Source organism: Leuresthes tenuis, unplaced genomic scaffold (genome assembly GCF_036924035.1).
Source record: "Leuresthes tenuis unplaced genomic scaffold, fLeuTen1.0.hap1 SCAF_5, whole genome shotgun sequence".
In the NCBI taxonomy this organism is placed as follows: Eukaryota; Metazoa; Chordata; class Actinopteri; order Atheriniformes; family Atherinopsidae; genus Leuresthes; species Leuresthes tenuis.
The window spans coordinates 25001317-25022273 of record NW_027325359.1 but is presented as its reverse complement, the minus strand read 5'-3'; the positions used below and the strand labels follow the sequence as shown (position 1 = coordinate 25022273).

Here is a 20957-nt window from a genome sequence, read left to right as displayed (position 1 = left end):
ATGGTGGACATTCGCACCTTTTCTCACCCGCTTTTTACTATGGTCGGCCATTCACAGCTTCCTCTCCACCATACTTGTATGGTGGGATATTCACACCCACTTGCATCCGAAGACCTCCGCCCCCACTTTTGTTGATATTTAGTCGGTCATTCGCACCTTACCCGCTTTTGGCAAACTATGGCCTTCTTGCAGCCAAACACCTGATCTCGCTTTTGATGATGTAAGGTTGGGCATTCAGACCTTGCTTCACCTACTTTTCACCAAATATAGTCGGACATTCACACCTTCTTGCAGCCGAACACTTCCGCTCCACTTTTGAGTGTTCTATGTAGCATTCACACCTTTTTCTTCACCGCATTTTATAGATTATGGTTGGAAATTCTCACCCACTCTCATCCGAAGACCTCTCCTCCCGCTTTTGTTAATGTATAGTCGGGCATGAGAACCTTTTCTTACCCGCTTTTTACAAATTATGGTTGGACATTCACACCTACTTGCAGCCGAATACTGATACTGATCCTCCCGTAATAAAATGGTCGGATCTTATCAAACACACTTTGTTTCTTGTGACAATCAAGTCAGCGAAACAGCGTATACACGTCAAGACACTGAATCAAGTTTGCCACAAGAACTCATAAGTTTGGCAGTATTGCTCTGCCGTCAGCAATCATACACCCATTTTATTTTCGTGAGACATGTGCAGGCACCTGTTCATCTACTGTTCTATCACTATGAATTAGTTTATCTATTATCAATAAGGATACTTCTACAACTACTATCAAAGTATGTCCGGACTTCTTATGTTGTCAGTTGCTATATATGAATAAGTGGGTAGCTACTGACAAGCATTAAGCATGTCACACAGCCCAAACATATAACATTTCAGGACACACCACACAGTTAACAACCACAGTGAAGCGTGTCAAAGCCCAAACATGTAACATTCAACGGGACACTTACACAACACATTAAAATCAAACAGTCAGACAACATACAAGAACATATACCCCAGCCGGCATTGCTCCCTGCCTATTTTCCTACAGCTCACTATGTGTGCGCACACCTTTATTCACAAACTCTTCAACTTATACTCTTTTACCGAAGCTGCTACAGCTCGATTGGCCGAATACCCTTAGATCCTATTTCGGTGAATTTGACATCTGCCTTACATGTAACAGATTAGCGATTTAGTTTGAGTGAAGGAATTCATTTTATAGCAAAATCCCAAATCGTGAAGAACTCATGAAAGTAAGCTTATTCTCGGATTCATGAAACTTTAGATTTGCTCTGTCTTTTACTGCAAAGTACAACGTTGTTTTTTTTGTTTAAATCTTTCTAGACTTGGTAAATATGAAGGACAAAGCAGTTTTAACATAGTTTGAGTGAAGGAATTCATTTTATAGATAAAATCCCAAGAGTCTGCTGAGAAACAAGAATGAATGAGAAGTAGACTTTAACACGGCTCTAGGAGCGAGCCGAGTGTGGGCTAACCGGGAGAATTGCTTGAAAGAAACGCGACACCGAATGAGCGGTCAGAACAAAGCCTCAATACGGTTTTCCCGTGGTGTTTTTGTTGCTGCCTTGTCTTTTGCACAGAGTAAAAGACAAGGCAGCCATCGAATAGGGCCCGATTGTTCCTACTTGGTCAGCCGAGGAGCAAGGGGGGGAGCAAGCGTCTCAACCAAGCAAAGCTCACCATGGGGAAGGTGGCTATGCCAACTAGCCTGATGCCCTGCTCCCGCAGTGATGGATAATCGTACTCTGGTTTCTCTTCATAACGTACAAGTCTTTCGCCTTTTACTAAAGACTTCCGTGGAAAGCAGCACTAATGAGTTGTTTCTATTTTTGGCAGGCTTTACCTTTGCGGGTGAAGCCCTTTCCGTCTGTGCAAAAGAAATCTTGTTACTGTGCAGAGTGACTTCTCTGAGTAGAGTCGCCTTACTTGTTGCAACTGTGCCGATGTTGCTTGGATGGTGCTTGCTGGAGCGTGCGGGAGTGCAAAGTTATACCATTTAAAAGGGCTGAAGAGTGCTCAGTGCAGCGGGTGGGCGGAGGTGCAAAGTGACACTCTGGCCACCTATGGCCATAAAAAGAACACCGCTACAAGTGTGCATTGTGCCAGGAAGGGCCCTCGGACGTGAACCAGTGGACAGTTATCGCTTCTCGGCCTTTTGGCTAAGATCAAGTGTAGTACCTGTTCTTATCAGTTTAATATCTGATATGGCCTTTGTACGAGGACTACATATTAAATGGATTTTTAGGAATAGGAGTTGAAAAAGGAGCTTGCTCCGTTCACTCCAAGCATCGACCCGGTACTGCAGTGCCGCTGGGAACGGTGCGCTCTTCTCTGCTCTTGTGAAAAAGCAAACAGTGGTGCAGGATGGAAGTTTCAGGGAGCCCAAGATGAAACTTTCTTTTAGTCTGCTGAGAAAAGAGAGTGAATGCGAAGTAGACTTTAACACAGCTCTGGGGGCGAGCCGAGTGCGGGCTAACCGGGAGAATTGCTTGAAAGAAACGCGACACTGAATGAGCGGTCAGAACAAAGCCTCAATACGGTGTTCCCGTGGTGTTTGTGGCTGCCTTGTCTTTTGCACAGAGTAAAAGACAAGGCAGCCATCGAATAGGGCCCGATTTTTCCTACTTGGTCAGCCGAGGAGCAAGGAGGGGGAGCAAGCGTCTCAACCAAGCAAAGCTCACCATGGGGAAGGTGGCTATGCCAACTAGCCTGATGCCCTGCTCCCGCAGTGACAGATAATCGTACTCTGGTTTCTCTTCATAATGTACAAGTCTTTCGCCTTTTACTAAAGACTTCCGTGGAGAGCAGCACTAATGAGTTGTTTCTATTTTTGGCAGGCTTTACCTTTGCGGGTGAAGCCCTTTCTGTCTGTGCAAAAGAAATCTTGTTACTGTGCAGAGTGACTTCTCTGAGTAGAGTTGCCTTACTTGTTGCGACTGTGCCGATGTTTGAAGCTGGAGTGCAAAGTTGTTGCTTGAATGGTGCTCGCTGGAGCGTGCGGGAGTGCAAAGTTATACCATTTAAAAGGGCTGAAGAGTGCTCAGTGCAGCGGGTGGGCGGAGATGCAAAGTGACACTCTGGCCACCTCGAAAACCGAGGTTACATCCAGTACCAGGGGCAGCCCAAGCTCTGCCGCAAGTGTGGTGAGCATGGGCACCTGGTTGAGGCTTGTACCAAGGTGATATGTGGGAAGTGCAGAGAAATTGGGGACACTTTTGGAGAGTGTCCAAATGGCAGGAAATGTAATCTCTGTGGAGAATTAAATCACCTCTTCTGAGATTGCCCTAAATCTTTTGCCAACAAATTAAAGACGGTAAAGCCACAGTCAAGCCAACAAAGAGAAGGACCAGAGGTGGCAGTTGGTGAACAAAGTGAAGAGGTTGACCCAATAAATTCAAACTTCCCGCTAAAAGCTTGGATTGGAAGTGAGGAGCAAAAAGGAGAGGGGCCTGTAGAGGCCTCACCACTCAGTGCTGAAGTCTGTGAGAATTCACAGGCAGAGGGTGGAGCTAAGCTAAATGAGGAGGAAGAGCAGACAGGTGAGTCTAGTGAAGGTACTCACCTCCCCGAAGGTCAACAGCCGAGGAGGACGGCATCTGAGTTGTCCTCTGATTCCCTTTAGCTCTGCAATCAACCCCCAGGGACTCAAAGTTAAATGCAACATTGCATCAGAGGCCAACACGAGAGTCCGAAAAGGAGAGTGTGTAATTTGTTTTGATAACTTAGAAAAACGAAAATGACATACCTACTTTCCTTTATCCTTTTAATGGTTCTCACCTTCTCAACACTAAATGTGAGAAGTGTGAAATCAAAGACAAGAGCCCAGAGTATTATATCCTTCTTAGACTCCATAAAATCAGATGTGTTTTTAATACAAGAATGTGGACTACCTTTTTTGAAAAACCATAGACAATGGGAGGAAATGTGGCCCAATTTATCGATTTGGAGTGGCTCAAATCAAATTAAAAATGATGGTGTGGCCATTCTAATTAAAAATCCGCATGTTCTGGTGCGAGACGGACGGGCACTTTTAGCACACTTGAATTTTATGGGGCAAGACTTTAACCTCTTAAATATTTATGGTTTCAATGGAAAAAATGACAGGTATGACCTTTTAGAAGATTACTCACAAACGGGTAAGAAATGGTAGTATTGCCAGACAATACATGATCAAAACAGGGAGCGGAGGTGGTTCAGCTGCAAGGTGTGAATTTCTGACTAAAGTTTGTAAAAAGCGCGTAAGACAAGGTGCGAATGCCCAACAATGTATGATCAAAAGAGGGAGCGGAGGTTTTCGGCTGCAAGGTCTGAATGTCCAACCATAATTTGTAAAAACCGGGGAAGAAAAGGCTCGAAAGCCCGACTATACACCATCAAAAGCGGGAGCGGAGGTGTTCAGCTGCAAGAAGGTGTGAATGTCCGACCATAGTTGGTAAAAAGCGGGTAAGAAAAGGTTAAAATGCCCGACTGTACACCATCAAAAGCGGAAGCGGAGGTGTTCCGCTGTAGACGGTGTGAATGTCCGACCATAGTTGTTAAAAAGCGGGTAAGAAAAGGTTAAACTACACGACTGTACACAATCAATAGCGGGAGTGGAGTTGTTCGGCTACAAGAAGGTGTGAAAGTCCGACCATGGTTTGTAAAAAACGGGTAAGAAAAGGTTCGAATTCCCGAATATATACCATCAAAAGCGGAAGCGGAGGTGTTCGGTTGCAAGAAGGTGTGAACGTCCGACCAAAGTTTGTAAAAAGCAGTTAAGAAAAGGTTCGAATATCCAACCAAACAAAATCAAAAGCAGGAGCAGAACTGTTCGACTGCAAGTAGGTGTGAATGTCCAGCCATAATTACTCACAAATGGGTAAGAAAAGGTAGTATTGCCACTCCATACATGATCAAAACAGGGAGCGGAGGTGGTTCAGCTGCAACGTGTGAATGTCTGACTATAGTTTGTAAAAAGCGGGTAAGACAAGGTGCGAATGCCCGACAATGTATGATCAAAAGTGGGAGCGGAGGTGTTCGGCTGCAAGGTCTGAATATCCAACCATAATTTCTAAAAACCGGGTAAGAAAAGGCTCGAAAGCCCGACTTTACACCATCAAAAGCGGGAGCGGAGGTGTTCAGCTGCAAGAAGGTGTGAATGTTCGACTAAAGTTTGTAAAAATCTGGTAAGACAAGGTATGAATGTCCGACAATGTATGATCAAAAGCGGGAGCGGAGGTGTTTGGCTGCGACAAGGTGTGAATGTCCACCCATAATTAATGAAAAGCGGGCAAGAAGTAGGTTCGAATGCCCAACCACTCATCATCAAAAGCAGGAGTGGATGTGTTCGGCTATAAAAAGGTTTGAATGTCCGAGCATAATTTGTAAAAAGCGGGTAAGAAAAGGTTCGAATGCCCGAACATACACCATCAAAAGAGGGAGCGGAGGTGTTCCGCTGTAAGAAGGTGTGAATGTCCGACCAGAGTTGGTAAAAAGCGGGTAAGAAAAGGTTAAAAAAACCCGACTGTACACAATCAATAGCGGGAGCAGATGTGTTCGGCTACAAGAAGGTGTGACAGTCCGACCATGGTTTGTAAAAAGCGGGTAAGAAAAGGTGCAAATGCCCGACAATGTATGATCAAAAGAGGGAGCGGAGCTTTTCGGCTACAAGAAGGTTTGAATGTCCGACCATAGTTTGTAAAAAGCGGGTAAGAAAAGGTTCGAATGCCCGACTATACACCATCAAAAGCGGAAGCGGAGGTGTTCCGCTGTAGACGGTGTGAATGTCCGACCATAGTTGGTAAGAAAAGGTTAAACTACACGACTGTACACAATCAATAGCGGGAGTGGAGTTGTTCGGCTACAAGAAGGTGTGAAAGTCCGACCATGGTTTGTAAAAAACGGGTAAGATAATGTTCGAATTCCCGAATATATACCATCAAAAGCGGAAGCGGAGGTGTTCGGTTGCAAGAAGGTGTGAACGTCCGACCAAAGTTTGTAAAAAGCAGTTAAGAAAAGGTTCGAATATCCAACCAAACAAAATCAAAAGCAGGAGCAGAGCTGTTCGACTGCAAGTAGGTGTGAATGTCCAGCCATAATTACTCACAAATGGGTAAGAAAAGGTAGTATTGCCACTCCATACATGATCAAAACAGGGAGCGGAGGTGGTTCAGCTGCAACGTGTGAATGTCTGACTATAGTTTGTAAAAAGCGGGTAAGACAAGGTGCGAATGCCCGACAATGTATGATCAAAAGAGGGAGCGGAGGTGTTCGGCTGCAAGGTCTGAATATCCAACCATAATTTCTAAAAACCGGGTAAGAAAAGGCTCGAAAGCCCGACTTTACACCATCAAAAGCGGGAGCGGAGGTGTTCAGCTGCAAGAAGGTGTGAATGTTCGACTAAAGTTTGTAAAAATCTGGTAAGACAAGTTATGAATGCCCGACAATGTATGATCAAAAGCGGGAGCGGAGGTGTTCAGCTGCAAAGAAGGTCTGAATGTCCATCAATAATTGCTAGAAAACATGAAAGTAAAAATTTCTAATATCAAACCGCGCATGATCATAAGTGGGAGAGGAGGTGTTCAGCTGCAAGAAGGTGTGAATGTCCATCAATAATTGCTAGAAAACATGAAAGTAAAAATTTCTAAAATCAAACCGCACATGATCATAAGTGGGAGAGGAGGTGTTCAGCTGCAAGAAGGTGTGAATATCCACCCATAATTCCTGAAAAATGGGTAAAAAAAAGGTGCGAATGCCCAACCATACATCATCAAAAGCAGCTGTGGATGTGTTCGGCTACAAGAAGGTGTGAACGTCCAACCAAAGTTTGTAAAAAGCAGTTAAGAAAAGGTTCGAATATCCAACCAAACATAATCAAAAGCGGGAGCAGAACTGTTCGACTGCAAGTAGGTGTGGATGTCAGATCATAATTTGCAAAAAGCTGATGAGAAAGGGTGAGAATGCCCGACTATACACCATCAAATGCGGGAGCGGAGTTGTTCGTCTGTGAGTAGGTGTGAATCTCCGAACATAATTGCTGAAAAATGTGTTAGAAAAGGTAAGAATGCCGGTCCATACATCATCAAAAGCGAGAGAGGTGGTGTTCTGCTGAAAGTAGGTGTGAATGTCCAGCCATAATTACTCACAAACGGGTAAGAAAAGGTAGTATTGCCAGACCATACATGATCAAAACAGTAAGCGGAGGTGGTTCAGCTGCAAGAAGGTGTGGATGTCTGACTATAGTTTGTAAAAAGCGGGTAAGACAAGGTGCGAATGCCCGACAATGTAAGGCAAGGCAAGACAAGGCAAGTATATTTGTATAGCACAATTCAACAACAAGGTGATTCAAAGTGCTTCACAGAGACATTAAAACAGAAGAAATAAAAAGCATGATTTAAAATTTAAACAAAAGAAGGAAATAAGAACAATAGATAAAATCAGAAAAAATTATATATATGAAAGATAAAATCAATAGTTAAAACATGATTCCGTTTTGAAACTCAAGCTTATTCAAATGCAGCTGAAAATAGATGTGTCTTCAACCTGGACTTAAATACACTGAGTGTTTCAGCTGATCTGAGGCTTTCTGGGACTTTGTTCCAGACATGTGGAGCATAGAAGCTGAATGCAGCTTCTCCATGTCTGGTTTTGACTCTGGGAACTGATAAAATACCGGATCCAGATGACCTGAGGGGTCTGGAAGGTTCATAGTGGGTCAGGAGGTCACTGATGTATTTTGGTCCTTGACCATTCAGAGCTTTATAGACCAGCATCAGAACTTTAAAGTTTATCCTCTGATGGACAGGCAGCCAGTGTAAAGACTTGAGAGCTGGACTGTGATGTGCTCCACTTTTTTGGTCTTAGTGAGGACTCGAGCAGCTGAGTTCTGGATGAGCTGCAGTTGTCTAACTGACTTTTTAGGCAGACCTGTAAAGATGCTATTACAATAATCAAGCCTACTAAAGATGAATGCATGGACTAGTTTTTCCAGGTCCTGCTGAGACATCAGATCTTTTAGCCTTGATATATTCTTAAGGTGATAGTAGGCTGACTTTGTTAATGCCTTAATGTGTTTGTCCAAATTTAGGTCTGAGTCCATCACTACACCCAGATTTCTGGCCTGGTTGGTCGTTTTTAGATTTATAGATTGAAGCTCTGTGGTGACTTTCAATCGTTTATCTTTGGCTCCAAAGACAATTACCTCAGTTTTGTTTTTGTTTAGCTGGAGGAAGTTGTGGCACATCCAGTCATTAATCTCCTCAATGCATTTTCCAAGGGCCTGTACAGGCCCTCTGTCTCCTGGTGACATTGTTATATACATCTGTGTGTCATCTGCATAGCTATGGTAGTTTATTTGGTTGTTTTTTATAATCTGTGCCAGTGGGAGCATGTAGATGTTAAACAGAAGAGGTCCCAGGATGGAACCTTGGGGAACTTGTGATTCTTGTCTGCTCAGATGTAAAGTTACCTATTGACACAAAGTACTTCCTGTTCTCTAAGTATGTTTTGAACCAGTTTAGTACAGTTCCGGAAAGACCAGCCCAGTTCTCCAGTTGTTTGAGTAATATATTGTGGTCAACTGTATCAAAGGCAGCACTGAGATCCAGTAAAACTAAGACTGACATTTTTCCACTGTCTGTATTCAGACATATGTCATTAAACACTTTGGTCAGAGCAGTCTCAGTGCTGTGGTGCTGTCTAAAGCCTGACTGGAAGGTATCATAGCAGTTATTTTGTGTTAAAAAGTAATTAAGCTGTTGAAAAACCGCTTTTTCAATGATCTTACTTAAAAATGGGAGATTTGAGATGGGCCTGTAGTTGTTCATTTGCGTCTTATCAAGATTGTCCTTTTTCAGCAGAGGTTTAATTACAGCTGTTTTTAGTGGCTCTGGAAACACACCTGACGTTAAGGACAGGTTCACAATCAGTAACAGGTCTGACTCCAAAGTCTTTGAGACCCCTTTGAAAAAACCTGTTGGTAGGATGTCTAAACAGCAAGAGGAGGACTTCAGGTGACGTAAGATGTCCTCCAGGTCTTTACTGTTAATGGGTTGAAATAGTGTCATGGTGTTTAAACCGGTTTTCGGTGGACACAGTACATATGCTGAACCTGCTGCTGATGTACCAACTGCTTGTCTAATATTTTGGACTTTGTCTATGAAGAATTTGGCAAAGTCATTGCAGGCCATGGTGGAATGGAGTTCATTTGCCACTGACACAGGAGGGTTTGTTAGCCTGTCAACTGTAGCAAATAAGGCCCGAGCATTATGACTGTTTTTGGTGATGATGTCAGGGAAGTAGGATTTCCTTGCATTCCTCAGTTGTAAATTATAAGAGTGAAGTTTCTCTTTATAGATGTCATAATGAACCTGGAGATTTGTTTTTCTCCATCGGCGCTCAGCTTTCCGACACACTCTTTTCCCATTTTTCACCAGTGTGGAATTTCGCCATGGAGACTTCTTCCTTCCAGAGATAACCTTCACCTTAATGGGAGCAATAGTATCCATAACATTTAACATTTTAGTATTAAAGCTACTGACGAGCTCACTGACTGAACCCCCGGACAGGGCAGGTGCTAAGGAGAAAACCTGGTTAAAGATCTTACTACTGTTTTCAGTTTTGAGATCACTGCTGTTGAGACATTTGTGTGCACTGAAATCGTACTCTCAAAGAAAACACAGGAATGGTCAGACAGGCCCACATCAGACACAGTAATCTTTGAAATGCTTAGACCCTTGGAGATCACTAAGTCTAGAGTGTGCCCCCTATTGTGCGTAGGCTCTGTTATATGCTGAGTCAGCCCAAAGTTGTCCAGAGTGTTACTCAGGTCTTTAGTCCCTCTGTCCTGAGGATTGTCCATATGGATGTTAAAATCACCAACAATAATTATACAGTCAAAATCAACACAGATCATAGACAGCAGTTCACTGAGGTCTTCAGAAAAATCTGAACAGTATTTAGGGGGCCTGTAAATATTCAGAAACAGGACACTGGGTGAGGCCTTCACCTGTATAGCCATATATTCAAAGGACTGAAAACTTCCAGGAGATAACTGCTTACATTGAAAGGATTCATTGAATAAGACTGCGACCCCTCCTCCTCTCCTGCTCACTCTGGCCTCGCTGATAAAACTGTAACCAGGAGGGGTTGACTCAATAAGAACAGCAGCACTGTTATTTTGTTCCAACCAAGTTTCAGTTAAAAACATAAAATCCAGGGTGTGCTCAGTGATAAAATCATCAATTAAGAATGTTTTCCCAGCTAAAGACCTAACATTTAATAAAGCCAACTTAAGTGTTTTAGAGGTATTATTTGCCCCCTCGTGTTTGGGTGCAGTCTGTGGCACACAAGGTATGTTTACTTTATTTAAAGATCTTTTTGAGTGCAACTCTCTGTGTTTTGACTGGGTCACATTTCTCCTTCTGTCACCTAAAAGTACAGAAATTTTAAGATCTTCTAATAAACAGGGTCCCAGCTTGTCCTGGGAAAAGTCACGACTGTCAGAATTCACACAGCCTGGACCCCTCACACATCACACATCAGACTGCGGAGACAGTACATGGTGGCAGCGTGAAGGGACAGAAGGGGGTGGGGCTGGGCTCCGTCGCTTCGGCTGCTCTAGTAGGGGCGGGGCTCGGCGGGGAACCTTTGGCCGCTTTGGTGGGGGGTTTATGGGGGATAAAAAGGGATTGGGCTGGGGGGTAGATCTAAGCCCAGCATTGACCCGTTCCATCATCTCCTCAGTGAATTTCAGGTGAGGGGAGGAGGAGGGAGAAAGGGAGGGTGAGGAGCACAATGACCTGTCAGGGGTTTGGGGGGCTGGGGAAGGTCCTGGTCCTGGTCCCTGGTCCTGGTCATTAGTGCTGTTGAGAGGGTTTGGGGCAAATAAAGACCTCTCTTCTTGCCTCTGATGTCTCTCCTTTCCAAAGTTCCTCTTGGGTGGGGGCAGATGGAGTTCCTCCTCAAGGTTTCTGCTGGGATTTGTTTGTTCCTCTCTATGAGATAACTCCTTGTTTATCTCAGCCTTGGCCCCGAGCACAAATGGATGACGTAGGAAATAAAATATGTTGGAGGTGAACAGTTTCACCCCTGACTTGTTAAAATTAAATCCATTTGCCATGTATGATCAAAAGAGGGAGCGGAGGTGTTTGGCTGCAAGGTCTGAATGTCCAGCCATAATTTCTAAAAACCGGGTAAGAAAAGGCTCGAAAGCCCGACTTTACACCATCAAAAGCGGGAGCGGAGGTGTTCAGCTGCAAGAAGGTGTGAATGTTCGACTAAAGTTTGTAAAAATCTGGTAAGACAAGGTGCGAATGCCCAACAATGTATGATCAAAAGCGGGAGCGGAGGTGTTCAGCTGCAAGAAGGTCTGAATGTCCATCAATAATTGCTAGAAAACATGAAAGTAAAAATTTCGAAAATCAAACCGCACATGATCATAAGTGGGAGAGGAGGTGTTCCGCTGCAAGAAGATGTGAATATCCACCCATAATTCCTGAAAAAAGGGGAAAAAAATGGTGCGAATGCCCAACCATACATCATCAAAAGCAGCTGTAGATGTGTTCGGCTACAAGAAGGTGTGAACGTCCAACCAAAGTTTGTAAAAAGCAGTTAAGAAAAGGTTCGAATATCCAACCAAACATAATCAAAAGCGGGAGCAGAACTGTTCGACTGCAAGTAGGTGTGGATGTCAGATCCATCCATCCATCCATCATCTGCCGCTTATCCGGGGGTCGGGTCGCGGGGGCAGCAGCTTGAGCAGAGAAACCCAGACGTCTCTGTCCCCGGCCACTTCCTCCAGCTCTTCCGGGGGGACCCCGAGGCGTTCCCAGGCCAGCCGAGAGACATAGTCTCTCCAGCGTGTCCTGGGTCTTCCCCGGGGTCTCCTCCCAGTGGGACGTGCCCGGAACACCTCCCCAGGGAGGCGCCCAGGGGGCATCCTAACCAGATGCCCGAGCCACCTCATCTGACTCCTCTCAATGCGGAGGAGCAGCGGTTCTACTCCGAGCCCCTCCCGGATGACTGAGCTTCTCACCCTATCTCTAAGGGAGAGCCCAGACACCTTGCGGAGGAAACCCATTTCGGCCGCTTGTATTCGCGATCTTGTTCTTTCGGTCACTACCCACAACTCGTGACCATAGGTGAGGATGGGAACGTAGATTGACCAGTAAGTAGAGAGCTTCGCCTTCTGGCTCAGCTCCCTCTTCACAACGACGGGTCGGTGCAGAGCCCGCAACACTGCAGACGCCGCACCGATCCGCCCGTCAATCTCCCGCTCCATTCGTCCCTCACTCGTGAACAAGACCCCGAGATACTTGAACTCCTCCACTTGGGGAAGGATCTCATTCCCGACCCGGAGAGAGCATTCCACCCTTTTCCGGCTGAGAACCATAGTCTCGGATTTGGAGGTGCTGATTCTCATCCCAGCCGCTTCACACTCGGCTGCGAATCGCTCCAGTGAGAGCTGAAGGTCACGGCCTGACGACGCTAACAGAACCACATCATCTGCAAAAAGCAGAGACCCGATTCTGAGGTCGCCAAATCGGACACCCTCAACGCCCTGGCTGCGCCTAGAAATTCTGTCCATAAAAGTTAGGAACAGAATCGGTGACAAAGGGCAGCCCTGACGGAGTCCAACTCTCACCGGAAACGTATCCGACTTACTGCCGGCAATGCGGACCAAACTCTGGCACCGGTCATACAGAGACCGAACGGACCCTATCAAGGGGTCCGGCACTCCATATTCCCGGAGCACCCCCCACAGGACTCCACGAGGGACACGGTCGAACGCTTTCTCCAAGTCCACAAAACACATGTAGACTGGTTGGGCGAACTCCCATGCACCCTCCAGGATCCTGCCGAGGGTATAGAGCTGGTCCACTGTTCCACGGCCAGGACGAAAGCCACACTGCATCTCCTGAATCCGAGGCTCGATTATCCGACGGATCCTCCTCTCCAATACCCCCGAATAGACCTTACCAGGGAGGCTGAGGAGTGTGATACCCCTATAGTTGGAACACACCCTCCGGTCCCCCTTTTTAAAGAGGGGGACCACCACCCCAATCTGCCAGTCCAGAGGCACTGTCCCCGATGTCCACGCGATGCTGCAGAGGCGTGTCAGCCAAGACAGCCCTACAACATCCAGAGCCTTGAGAAACTCAGGACGGACCTCATCCACCCCCGGGGCCTTGCCACCGAGGAGCTTTTTGACCACCTCGGCAACCTCAGCCCCAGAAATGGGAGGCCCCGTCTCCGAGCTCTCCGACTCTGCCTCTTCCGAGCACGTGTTGGTAGGATTGAGGAGTTCCTCGAAGTACTCCCCCCACCGACTCACAACATCCCTAGTTGAGGTCAGCAAAGCCCCGTCCCCACTGTAAACAGTGTTGACTGTGAGCCGCTTCCCCCCCCTGAGACGCCGGATGGTGGACCAGAATCTCTTCGAGGCCGTCCGGAAATCGTTCTCCATGGTCTCACCGAACTCCTCCCAGGCCCGAGTTTTTTTCTCAGCAACCGCCGAAGCCGCAGCCCGTCTGGCCTGTCGGTACCTATCAGCTGCTTCCAGGGTCCCACTGGCCAAAAAGGCCCGATAGGACTCCTTCTTCAGCTTGACGGCTTCCCTCACCACTGGTGTCCACCAGCAGGTTCGAGGGTTGCCGCCACGACAGGCACCGACCACCTTACGGCCACAACTCCGATCAGCTGCCTCGGCAATGGAGTCACGGAACATGGCCCATTCGGACTCAATGTCCCCCACCTCCCCCGGGATATGGTTGAAGCTCTGCCGGAGGTGGGAGTTAAAGCTCCTTCTGACGGGGGATTCTGACAAACGCTCCCAGCAGACCCTCACAATACGTTTGGGCCTGCCAGGTCTGATCGGCATCCTCCCCCACCAGCGGAGCCAACTCACCACCAGGTGGTGATCAGTTGACAGCTCCGCCCCTCTCTTCACCCGAGTGTACAGGACATACGGCCGCAAGTCCGATGATACAACCACAAAGTCGATCATCGAACTGCGGCCAAGGGTGTCCTGGTGCCAAGTGCACATATGGACACCCTTATGTCTGAACATGGTGTTCGTTATGGACAGTCCATGACCAGCACAGAAGTCCAACAACATAACACCACTCTGGTTCAGATCGGGGGGGCCGTTCCTCCCAATCACACCCCTCCAGGTCTCACTGTCATTGCCCACGTGAGCATTGAAGTCCCCCAGCAGAACGAGGGAGTCTCCGGTAGGAGCATTCTCCAGTGCCTCCCCCAGAGACTCCAAAAAGGGTGGGTACTCTGAACTGCTGTTTGGCGCATAGGCACAAACAACAGTCAGGACTCGTCCCCCCACCCGAAGGCGGAGGGAGGCTACCCTCTCGTTCACTGGGGTAAACCCCAATGTACTGGCACACAGCCGGGGGGCAATAAGTATGCCCACACCTGCTCTGCGCCTCTCACCACGGGCAACTCCAGAGTGGAAGAGAGTCCAACCCCTCTCAAGAGGACTGGTTCCAGAGCCCAAGCCGTGCGTCGAGGTGAGTCCGACTATATCTAGCCGGAACCGCTCAGCCTCGCGCACCAGCTCCGGCTCCTTCCCCAACAGAGAGGTGACATTCCACGTCCCAAGAGCTAGCTTCAGTAGCCGAGGATCAGACCGCCAAGGCCTCTGCCTTCGGCCGCTACCCAGCTCACATCGCACCCGACCCCCTTGGCCCCTCCCACGGGTGGTGAGCCCGTCGGAAGGGGGACCCACGTCATCATTTCGGGCTATGCCCGACCGAGCCCCATGGGCACAGACCCGGCCACCAGGCGCCCGCTGCCGGGCCCCACCCCCGGGCCTGGCTCCGGGGGGAGGCCCCGGTGTCCCATATCCGGGCAAGGGATCACGAGGTCCAAATTTTTTGTTCATCATAAGGGGTCTTTTGAGCTGTTCTTTGTCTGGTCCCTCATCTAGGATCTGCTTGCCTTGGGTGACCCTACCAGGGGCTTAAAGCCCCGAGCAACATAGCTCCCGGACTCATTGGGGCACGCAAACTCCCCCACCACGATAAGGTGACAGCTCAGGAGGGAGGGATGTCAGATCATAATTTGCAAAAAGCTGATGAGAAAGGGTGAGAATGCCCAACTATACACCATCAAATGCGGGAGCGGAGTTGTTCGTCTGTGAGTAGGTGTGAATCTCCGACCATAATTGCTGAAAAATGTGTTAGAAAAGGTAAGAATGCCGGTCCATACATCATCAAAAGCGAGAGAAGTGGTGTTCTGCTGAAAGTAGGTGTGAATGTCCAGCCATAATTACTCACAAACGGGTAAGAAAAGGTAGTATTGCCAGACCATACATGATCAAAACAGGGAGCGGAGGTGGTTCAGCTGCAAGAAGGTGTGAATGTCCGACTAAAGTTCAAATATATTAACAAAAGCGGGAGGAGAGGTCTTCGGATGAGAGTGTTTGAGAATTTCCAACCATAATCTATAAAATGCGGTGAAAAAAAGGTGTTATAGAACACTAAAAGGTGGAGCGGAAGTGTTCGGCTGCAAGAAGGTGTGAATGTCCGACTATATTTGGTGAAAAGCATGTGAAGCAAGGTCTGAATGCCCAACCTTACATCATCAAAAGCGAGATCAGAGGTGTTTGGCTGCAAGAAGGCCATAGTTTGCCAAAAGCGGGTAAGGTGCGAATGACCGACTAAATATCAACAAAAGTGGGGGCGGAGGTCTTCGGATGCAAGTGGGTGTGAATATTCCACCATACAAGTATGGTGGAGAGAAAGCTATGAATTGCTGACCATTGTTTGCAAAAAGCGGGTGAGAAAAGGTGCGAATGTCCAACCATACATGATCAAAACAGGGAGCGGACGTGTTTGGCTGCGACAAGGTTTTAATGTCCACCCATAATTAATGAATAGCGGGCAACAAGTAGGTTCCAATGCCCAACCATACATCATCAAAAGCAGGAGTGGATGTGTTCGGCTACAAGAAGGTTTGAATGTCCGAGCATAGTTTGTAAAAAGCGGGTAAGAAAAGCTTCGAATGCCCGAACATACACCATCAAAAGACAGACCGGACGTGTTCCGCTGTAAGTAGGTGTGAATGCCCAACCATAGTTGGTAAAAAGAAGGTAAGAAAAGGTTCAAATATCCGACTGTACACAATCAATAGCGGGAGCGGATGTGTTCGGCTACAAGAAGGTGTGAAAGTCTCACCATGGTTTGTAAAAAGCGGGTAAGAAAAGGTGCGAATGCCCGACAATGTATGATCAAAAGAGGGAGCGGAGGTTTTCGGCTACAAGAAGGTCTGAATGTCCGACCAAAGTTTGTAAAAAGCGGGTAAGAAAGGTTTGAATGCCCGACTATACACCATCAAAAGCGGGAGCGGAGGTGTTGCACTGTAAGACGGTGTGAATGTCTGACCATAGTTTGTAAAAAGCAGTAGGTGTGAATGTCAGATCATAATTTGCAAAAAGCTGATGAGAAAGGGTGAGAATGCCCTACTATACACCATCAAATGCGAGAGCGGAGGTGTTTGTCTGTGAGTAGGTGTGAATGTCCCACCCTAGTTGCTGAAAAATGTGTTAGAAAAGGTAAGAATGCCAGCCCATACATCATCAAAAGCGGGAGAGGTGGTGTTCGGCTGCAAGAAGGTGTGAATATCCAGCCATAATTACTCACAAACGGGTAAGAAAAGGTAAGAATACCAAACCATAAATTATCAAAAGCGGCAGCAGAGATGTTCGGCTGGTATTTATAAATGTCTAGATAGATTTGAACAAAAAACAACGTAGTATTTTGCAGTAAAAGAAAGAAAGGTTCAGAAATCCGAGAAAAAGCTTTTCATGAGTTCTGCATGATTTGGGATTTTGCTTATAAAATGCATTCCTTCAATCAAACTATGGTAAAACGGCTTTTACCTTCATATTTATCAATGTCTAGATCGACTTCAACAAAGAACAACATTAGATTTTGCAGTAGAAGAAAGAGAGACACTGAAGGATCAGGAATCCGAGAATAAGCTTATTTTCATACGTTCTGCATGATTTGGGATTTTGCTATAAAATGAATTCCTTCACTCAAACTATGTTAAAACTGCTTTTACCTTCATATTTATCAATGTCTAGATCGACTTCAACAAAGAACAACATTGTATATTGCAGTAGTAGAAAGAGCAACACTGAAGGAACAGGAATCCGAGAATAAGCTTACTTTCATACGTTCTGCATGATTTGGGATTTTATGTATAAAATGAATTCCTTCACTCAAACCAAGTGAAAACTTCTTTGTCCTTCATATTTATCAATGTCTAGATCGACTTCAACAAAGAACAACATTGTATATTGCAGTAGAAGAAAGAGAGACACTGAAGGAACAGGAATCCGAGAATAAGCTTCTTTTCATACGTTCTGCATGATTTGGGATTTTGCTATAAAATGAATTCCTTCACTCAAACTATGTTAAAACTGCTTTTAACTTCATATTTATCAATGTCTAGATCGACTTCAACAAAGAACAACATTGTATATTGCAGTAGAAGAAAGAGCAACACTGAAGGAACAGGAATCCGAGAATAAGCTTATTTTCATACGTTCTGCATGATTTCGGATTTTCCTATAAAATGAATTGCTTTGCTCAAACTAAGTTAAAATTGCTTTGTCTTCATATTTATCAATGTCAAAGCAGTTTTAACATAGTTTGAGTGAAGGAATTCATTTTAAAACAAAATCTCAAAACATGCACAACACATGAAAAGCTTATTCTCGGATTCCTGATCCTTCAGTGTTGCTATTTGTTATATTGCAAAGTACAACGTGTTTTCTTTGTTTTGTTTAAATCTATCTCGACATTGATAAATATGGAAGGACAAAGCAGGTTTAACTTGGTTTGAGCAAAGCAATTCATTTTGTAGCAAAATCCGAAATCGTGAAGAACTCATGAAAGCAAGCTTATACTCGGATTCCTGAAACTTTTAGATCTTAGATTTGCTCTTTCTTTTACTGCAAAGTACGTTGGGGTTTTTTTTTGTTTAAATCTTTCTAGACAAGGTAAATATGAAGGACAAATCAGTTTTAACATAGTTTGAGTGAAGGAATGCATTTTATAAGCAAAATCCCAAATCATGCAAAACTAACGAAACGCTTTTTCTCGCTTTTCACTGCTTTTTACAAACTGGTCGGACGTTCACACCTTCTTGCAGCCGAACAATTCCGCTTCCACTTTTGATGGTGTATATTCGGGCATTCAAACCTTTTCTTACCCGCTTTTTACAAACCATGGTCGGACTTTCACACCTTCTTGCAGCCGAACACCACCTCTCCCGCTTTTGATGATGTATGGTCCAGCATTCTTACCTTTTCTAACACATTTTTCAGCAATTATGGTCGGACATTCACACCTACTCACAGCCAAACACTTCCGCTCCCGCATTTGATGGTGTTTAGTCAGGCATTCTCACCCTTTCTCATCAACTTTTTGCATATGATCTGATATTCACACCTACTTGCAGTCGAACACCTCTGCTTCCGCTTTTGATGGTACATATTTGGGCATTCGAACCTTTTCTTACCCGCTTTTTACATACCATGGGTGGACTTTCACACCTTCTTGTAGCCGAACAACTCTGCTCCCGCTATTGATTGTGTACAGTCGGGTATTTTAACCTTTTCTTACCCGCTTTTTACCAACTATGGTCGGACATTCACACCTTCTTACAGCGGAACACGTCCGCTCCCTCTTTTGATGGTGTATGTTCGGGCATTCGAACCTTTTCTTACCTGCTTTTTACAAACCATGGTCGGACTTTCACACCTTCTTGTAGCCGAACACCTCCGCTCCCTCTTTTGATCATACATTGTTGGGCATTCGCACCTTGTCTTACCCGCTTGTTACAAACTATAGTCAGACATTCACACGTTGCAGCTGAACCACCTCCGCTCCCTGTTTTGATCATGTATGGTCTGGCAATACTAGCTTTTCTTACCCGTTTGTGAGTAATTATGGCTGGACATTCACACCTACTTGCAGTCGAACAGCTCTGCTCCCGCTTTTGATTTTGTTTGGTTGGATATTCGACGCTTTTCTTAACTGCTTTTTACAAACTTTGGTCGGACGTTCAAACCTTCTTGCAACCGAACACCTCCGCTTCCGCTTTTGATGGTATATATTCGGGAATTCGAACCTTTTCTTACCCGCTTTTTACAAACCATGGTCGAACTTTCACACCTTCTTGTAGCCGAACAACTCCACTCACGCTATTGATTGTGTACAGTCGGGTAGTTTAACCTTTTCTTACCCGCTTTTTACCAACTATGGTTGGACATTCACACCGTCTTACAGCGGAACACCTCCGCTTCCGCTTTTGATGGTGTATAGTCGGGCATTCGAACATTTTCTTACCCGCTTTTTACAAACTATGGTCGGACATTAAATCCTTCTTGTAGCCGAAAAGCTCCGCTCCCTCTTTTGATCATACATTGTCGGGCATTTGCAACTTTTCTTACCCGCTTTTTACAAACCATGGTCGGACTGTCACACCTTCTTGTAGCTGAACACATCCGCTCCCACTATTGATTGTGTACAGTCAGGTTTTTTAACGTTTTCTTACCCGCTTCTTACCAACTCTGGTCGGACATTCACACCTTCTTAAAGCGGAACACGTCCGCTCCCTCTTTTGATGGTGTATGTTTGGGCATTCGAACCTTTTCTTACCCGCTTTTTACAAACTATGCTCGGACATTCAAACCTTCTTGTAGCCGAACACATCCACTCCTGCTTTTGATGATGTGTGGTTGGGCATTCGAACCTACTTCTTGCCCGCTTTTCATTAATTATGGGTGGACATTCACACCTTGTCGCAGCCAAACACCTCCGCTCCCTGTTTTGATCATGTATGGTTGGACATTCGCACCTTTTCTCAACCGCTTTTTGCAAACTATGGTCAGCGATTCACAGCTTCCTCTCCACCATACTTGTATGGTGGAAGATTCACACCCACTTGCATCCGAAGACCTCCGCCCCCACTTTTGTTGATATTTAGTCGGTCATTCGCACCTTACCCGCTTTTGGCAAACTATGGCCTTCTTGCAGCCAAACACCACTGATCTCGTTTTTGATGATGTAAGGTTGGACAATCAGACCTTGCTTCACCTGCTTTTCACCAAATATAGTCGGACATTCACACCTTCTTGCAGCCGAACACTTCCGCTCCACCTTTTAGTGTTCTATCACACCTTTTTTTCACCGCATTTTATAGATTATGGTTGGAAATTCTCAACCATTGTCATCCGAAGACCTCTCCTCCCGCTTTTGTTAATATATTTGAACTTTAGTCAGACATTCACACCTTCTTGCAGCTGAACCACCTCCTCTCCCTGTTTTGATCATGTATGGTCTGGCAATACTACCTTTTCTTACCCGTTTGTGAGTAATTATGGCTGGACATTCACACCTACTTTCAGCAGAACACCACCTCTCTCGCTTTTGATGATGTATGGACCGGCATTCTTACCTTTTCTAACACATTTTTCAGCAATTATGGTCGGACATTCCCACCTACTCAGAGCCGAACACCTCCGCTCCCGCATTTGATGGTGTATAGTCGGGCATTCTCACTCTTTCTCATCAGCTTTTTGCAAATTATGATCTGATATTCACAGCTGCTTTTGATAATGTATGGTTGGGCATTCGCACCTTTTTTTACCCATTTTTCAGGAATTATGGGTGGACATTCACACCGTCTTGCAGCTGAAAACATCCTCTCCCGCTTATGATCATGTGCGGTTTGATATTCGAAAATTTTCTTTCATGTTTTAAAGAAATTATTGATGGACATTCAGACCTTCTTGCAGCTGAACCCCTCTGCTCGCGCTTTTGATGGTGTATAGTAGGGCTTTCGAGCCTTTTCTTCCCGGTTTTTACAAATTATGGTTGGACATTCAGACCTTCTTGCAACCTAACACCTCCGCTCCCTCTTTTGATCATACATT

The 20957-nt window shown here is 45.7% G+C and overlaps 3 non-coding genes across 3 annotated transcripts; all 3 read left to right on the top strand.

The window, feature by feature from the left end:
- Window positions 1–1756: 1756 nt before the first annotated feature.
- Window positions 1757–1870, top strand: LOC140308186 (U5 spliceosomal RNA). The gene has a single exon (XR_011916156.1). It is a non-coding gene; the product is annotated as a U5 spliceosomal RNA (small nuclear RNA).
- Window positions 1871–2155: 285 nt separating this feature from the next.
- On the top strand, window positions 2156–2346 carry LOC140307952 (U2 spliceosomal RNA). The gene has a single exon (XR_011915971.1). It is a non-coding gene; the product is annotated as a U2 spliceosomal RNA (small nuclear RNA).
- A 411-nt stretch (window positions 2347–2757) lies between these two features.
- On the top strand, window positions 2758–2871 carry LOC140308087 (U5 spliceosomal RNA). Its single transcript, XR_011916065.1, has one exon. It is a non-coding gene; the product is annotated as a U5 spliceosomal RNA (small nuclear RNA).
- The last annotated feature ends 18086 nt before the right edge of the window (window positions 2872–20957 follow it).